The sequence below is a fragment of the Fukomys damarensis genome, unplaced genomic scaffold (genome assembly GCF_012274545.1).
Source record: "Fukomys damarensis isolate Sample0158 unplaced genomic scaffold, DMR_v1.0_HiC HiC_scaffold_8, whole genome shotgun sequence".
In the NCBI taxonomy this organism is placed as follows: Eukaryota; Metazoa; Chordata; class Mammalia; order Rodentia; family Bathyergidae; genus Fukomys; species Fukomys damarensis.
Genome location: NW_022900920.1, coordinates 11,827,764 through 11,833,763, shown reverse-complemented (window position 1 = coordinate 11,833,763; position 6,000 = coordinate 11,827,764). Strand labels below are relative to the sequence as shown.

At 47.5% G+C, this 6,000-nt stretch overlaps 1 protein-coding gene across 1 annotated transcript in view; it reads left to right on the top strand.

Moving 5' to 3' along the window:
* Dock1 (dedicator of cytokinesis 1) overlaps positions 1 to 6,000 on the top strand; it is a 523,445-nt gene that overhangs the window by 1,419 nt on the left and 516,026 nt on the right. The window lies entirely within an intron of this gene.

Genomic DNA, 6,000 nt, shown 5'->3' with positions numbered 1-6,000 from the left:
TTCCCGAAGGTCCCCTCCGACATCCTCGTCGGGGGCGCGGCGGTGGCGGAGCTCTCCTGACCCCCGCGCGGTCCCTAACTCTGCCCGCGGCCGGAGCTGTCCGTCTTGCCCCACGCGTGGAAGCCCGGGGGTCATTGTTCTGCGTGCGTTTAGTTTCTTGGGTGAACTTGTGTTCTTGCTTCTCGGGCTCGGGATAGACAGTTTTTATATCGCAGTGGTCAAAACTAAGTTCAGCTCTTCCCCAGTGGGGAGGGGCTGTGCGACCTGCGCTGGCGGGTGTCCCCTTCACGCCCCTTGGCGGGCCTGCTCTGGGTGATGGGGGACCCTTGGAACGCTGCGGTGTCCACGAGGCCTCGAGAACTTTTAAGAAGGGCGGAGACCTGATTTTACTCAGCTTCTCTTTGTCGTTTTTCGGTGGTGGATGGATGGGTGGAGAGAGTTGGGCTGCAAGTTTACGATTGACCCCAGTACACATTCCAGAGAGTGAGGCTGTCCTTAAAGTCAAAACAGACCCCTGGATACTGCTTCGTCCTACTGCCCTGCGCACAAGGCTTTGTAGCTCGCCTGGCCTGCCCAGGCTTGCGGGTTTCTGTCTTTTTGCCGCCTGCCCACCTCTGTCAGGTCTGGGCCATGCCACTCTCTGAAATTCTGGATTATCTCAGTTCCTCTTTGGTCTCCTTGGCCTCCTGCCCCACATGTAGAGGAGACCTTGACCCTCTGCCTCAACCGGGCCAGACTGCCTGACTTGGAAAGCCTTTGTGAGCTCTCACCGGACTTCTCAGGTGCTGTCCCCACACACATCATAGGCAGCTTTTCCTTAGGAATATCTTGGCCACCTCCCTGCTCACCTAGTTCAAGTCCAGGTCCTCTGACTTTGGAGATGTTTCCAGGGTGACCTCAGGACTCTCCTTACTGTGAACACCAGTTACTTACTTCTTCTAGATGTCATTGATGGTGGCAGTGGGAATGGCCCTGGGACAGTGCAGGTCCCTTCTGGGCCCACGTGGAGCAGCTTGTTTCTCACTGGAGAATTGAGGGGCTTCCTTGCTTCAGGAGACTGGCTGACTTCTCCCCACTTTGCAGATGAAGAAACGAAGATCCAACACAGAAGGAATGTGTATTGCTTGCATACTGCACACCTCCTGATAGACTCAGTCTGGAGCACCACGTGTTGACCGAAAGGGCTTTGTTATCTGCATCTAAGGAAGGAGGGTGGGTGGTGCCATAGAGAGAGCTACAGGGTATGGCATTAGTGGGCTTCCCTGCCGTGAGGAGCCTCTTGAGGGAACATTTAGTAAAGAGACTGCGGGGAGCTGAGCACAGAGAGATGGATAAGGAATTGCAGCTGGCAGCAGAGGTAGGGGACAGAGTAGCAGTACCCCACAGTCCTGGCTGGAGGCATTGAGCACCTCTAGCTCCAGTGGGTGATCCCTTTGTGGTAAGGGCTGTCATCACTTGTATTTTACAAAGGTGGGGAAGATTGCTTGTCTGTGCATATGCCGCTTTGGCAATGTAGCCTGGATTTGAGCTTTGGCTGCTGGGGGTTCACACGTGTCCCCGATGTGCTTCTGTTACCATTATGCCCTTGATCACCAGATGAGAGCTCACTTTTGGCTCACCACATTTTGAAGGAGAACTTGATATCTTCCTTCAGCTTCCAGGGTGACTAGGATGGTATTGGTGAGTACCTGTAGTGTGGCTGGACTATCTGGAGAAGACCCAGGGGAAAGGGAGTGTTCCCAGGCAGGGCAGACACCATCTCTGCATGGGGAATTTGGCCACCCTCGGGCCAGGACATGGCTGTGAACTTCCTATTAATTCACACACCTTCCAGAGCGTCTTTACCACTGTGGTTGTGGCTTCTAATGTCACATCTCTTGCTTATACTTTAGTTTTAAGAAAATGCTGTGTTGAAAGTTCCCGAAGGAGAAAAGTGTATGGGATGGTTTTGCTAGGAAATTTTGGCAAAAGTGTGAATGACTCCAGTGGAGAGGAGAGTGGGTTTGTTTCCCTTCAGGTGAAGATAACGATGGCTGAGCTAGGGAGAACTTACGTGACTGAACACGAGAAGGCATTTGGAGATTAGATCCCCCATTCTGGGAGGGCAGCAAGGCAGGAATCCTTAATTTGGGGCAGGAAAGGAGCCAAGGATCAGTTCTTAGAGGTCATTGTCTGGGAGTTTGTACTGGGAGGACTTCAGTGTTTTTCAGGATGGGTGCTGATCGGAAAGGACACAGACATTTGGATGTAGGGATCTAGTCTAGGTAGATGAGTGCCTCTTTCAGACTAAGGGAAAATTACTGAAGATCTCACTTACCAAGCTCAGCATTTTTGGGGGAGCCTAACAACAGGGCTGTGTTTCCCTCCCAGGGCTCTGGTGGGTGAGCCATACTTTCACTCAGGCCTCTTGGCCCATGAATGAATCACGAGGGGACAGAAAACTCCATCTCATTTGGAAAAATGAATCACAGTTCATTGTTTGCAAGTACTTGGAATCTGTTAGAAGTATTGTTTGTAAATGAGACACTCAGTTATTTATTTATTTTGTAAAATCGAGAAAGGAGTAAACAGCTGATTTGTGGCTCCTTCTGCAAAGATAGGAAGTGCTGGTTCCCTCATTTCACGGTGTGTGTGTTGAGGGCGGGGGCACCTCTGGAACTTACCAGCTGTTTCATTTCCCTTCCAGCTTGAGTTTGATGGGTCATGTGTAGAGACCTGGCTTAAATCTTAACGGTTACACTGATGGGTGGGCCAGTTGTTCTTTTCTATCACTCCATGCCAAGACAGAGTTGTATATTCCACAGTCAATAAGATTAAATATCTATGGATCCTTTTCCTGAGATTAGGTGGAAAGATGTAATGTGTTCTAGTGGAACACCTGGGGACACTACACTCACTTTTCAGTGATGGTGTAGAAGGCAAAATAATGGCCCTAAGGTGTCCACAGCTTAATCCCTAGCCCAGTGGTGGCGAACCTTTTAGAGATGGGTGCTCACACTGCAACCCAAAACCTACTTATTGCAAGGTGCCAATACTACAGTTAAACCTGAGTGTTGAGGTTTTAGTTTAGAACAAACAACTCACACATAAACATCTTTTCTCTTAAAAGAAAAACAACACACAACCACTGCTCTAGACCCTGTGAATATGATGCGTTATATGGCCAAAGGGGCTTTGCAATTTATGCTTAAGGTTATGAACCTCAGGTAGGGAGATCATCCTGGCTTCTCCATGTGAACTCCTCCACGTGGTCTTGGAAGTGGGAGTGAGAGGAGAGATGCTAAAAAGGGGGGCAGATTCCAAGTTGTATAAGAATTCAGTGGGGAGCAGCTGGACCTGAGGCATAGGAGTTCACTTGGCAGGACCAGAACTAGGCTCAGGGAGCTAAGGATAGCCCCTGGTTGACAACCAGCACAGGAAATAGGACCCTTGCCCTACACTCAAAAGAACTGGATTCTGCCAGCACCCTGACTGAGCTTGGAAACTGATTTCTCCCAGAACTTCCCATTGGCTAAAGCTTTGATTTGAGATTCTGGACATCTGACCCATAGAAGTGTGAGATAGTCCATTTGTGTGGTTTAAGGCCGAGGTGATGGTAATTTGTTATGGCAGCAGTAGAAAACTGATGAGGATGGCGTGATGAGCAGCTCGTTAAGTCTATGAAAGATACTGAACGCAGTGCCATTGTCTGGCCTCATCTGAGTAGAGGTCTTATATGGGATGGGTGTTGGGTCTACAGAAGTGCAGAAGCCCTCGTTTGTACTCTTAGGTGACTCCGGAACACACTGCTTCTGCTTTTTTTTAGTCTCAGCTTTCTCATCTGTGAAGTGGCACTAAGCCTGCCTGTTACAAAGACATACCAGGACTCATCGACATAATGTTGGCAGAGCACATATATGAGATATGTCAGCCACTCAATGGAAGTATCACTTTTATTAATTTTCAATTTGAATAAAGCACAAAGTTTAGAAATACAGTGACAAATGATTCAAGTGATTCTTGTTTGGATTTAACTGTCACAGTGCCTGAGATAATACTTTCCTTCAAAATTTGGGTTTTTTTTTTTGTACTGGAGATCCAACTCAGCACCTTGAACTTGCGAGGCAGGCAGGAGAAACATTGAGCTAAATCCCCGGTCCTAAAAGTTGATTTCTTATTACATAGTATTTACCCCTTGATTGAGGGAAGTCACATTTTCTCAGTGTGGGGAACATGAGATGTGTGTGTGTTCTCATTGGTCCTAAATGATGATAGTTATTAGTATAGGATAATGTCCAAAGAAACTTGGAAGTGAACAAGTTTAAGAGAGATATCTTTTTTGAGTAACAAGCCAGCTGCTACTTTGGGGAAGGATTAGATTTGATCATAAGTAAATAGAGATGCAGGCATTTTCATTCAGTAGAGTTGCAGAAAAAACAATTTAGAGCACATTACATTTCTACAAACCGGATTTTACTTTGGAAACAAGCATTACACAATTTTTAAACTTACTGTTGTACCAGTAGTTGCCTAGACTATCAGATGTCTGATTAGAATCCTCTTAGGGTGTGTAAATAGTTGTTTCTCTTGTTCACTGGACATGTTGGTGGATTCCAGGAGTGAAAACATTCTCTCGTGAAGACCCCTCATGCTTTCCTTCTGTGGCCACACCCACCTCCCTTGGACTCTCACCTCAAATCTCATACTTTTGTTATTTCCCAAATGCTGCAGGCATGGTATCACAGGATATAACCTTTTGGGGCTGACTTTCTTCTTGCCTGGCAGAATTCTCTAGAGATCTACCAGGCTGTTGCGTCTGTCTAGGCTGTTCCTTTTCCTGGCTCAGTAGTGTTCTCTAGTGTGGATCTGCCACAGATTGTTTTAACTCTTCGTCTGTCAAAGGACATCTGGGTTTTGGCTACTGCAGATAAAGCTGCTATGAACATTCATGCACAGGTTTTTGCTGAACATAAGTGTTCATGTTTTTGGGATAAATGCCCAGGAGTGCAGTTGCTGAGTGGCATGGTATTTGGATATTTAGCTTTTTAAGAAACTGCCAGATTTTTCCAGAATGGCTGTCCCAGTTTACATTCTTACCAGCAGCGTGTGTGAGATCTACTTCCTCAGTATCCTCACCATCTTTGTTATTGTCCCTGTCTGTTTAGCCAGTCTGCTGGGTATGCAGTGGCACCTCCTTGTTGTTGGAGTTTGCAGCTCCTCCTTTACAGCCCTTCCTTGGAGACGTCTCAGTTTATTTGTAAATTGAGGCACCATGCATGTGCCCACGCAGCAGTGCAGGGGGAGGCAGTTGATGGAGGTAGTGCTTGAGGGAAGGAAAGCAGAAGCTGGGTCACTGAGCTATGAAATTGTGCAGTGTGTTCAGTAAAAGGCTGTGCATCCATCTTGAAAAGAGAGACATCCTGGAAGGGTGTGCCTTAGTTACTCTTCTCTCAATGCTGAGACAAAATACCTGATATCCAAAGTTAAAGGGGGAAAGGTTTCTTTGGCTTACGGTTCATAGAGGTTTCAGTCCGTAATCAGCTGGCTCCAAGGCAGGTTGTCAGAGGGGCAGCATTTCACGGCTGGTGATGACAGCAAAAGCAACAAGAGACCTAAACATTGTCTCCCTGCCCCTTTTATCTTATTCAGACTACTTAGGGTAGGTAGCACTCACATCCTTAATCCTCATGCCCTGGGGCCTAGCCTTGCATCACGAATCAGTGACACACTCTCGATTCAGCCACCTCCAAAATAGCCTATGACCACATGAGGATTTAGGGTGACATCTAGACACAAACCATAAAGGCAGAAAGAGTGAGCAGGGCCAGCCCTGTGCCAGTCAACAGTGCTTTACACTTCGCAGATTCCTTGTCAAGATGTTCACTTTCCACACTGCTTCAAATGTGGCGAGAAGGTCTTGTGGGAGGAAAGCTTTGAGGAAGTCAACAGGCAGGGGCCAGGGTTTGGGTTTCAGCCCTGACAGGGCCAGTTTTCATTTGTGCAACTGGGACAAGTCTTCGA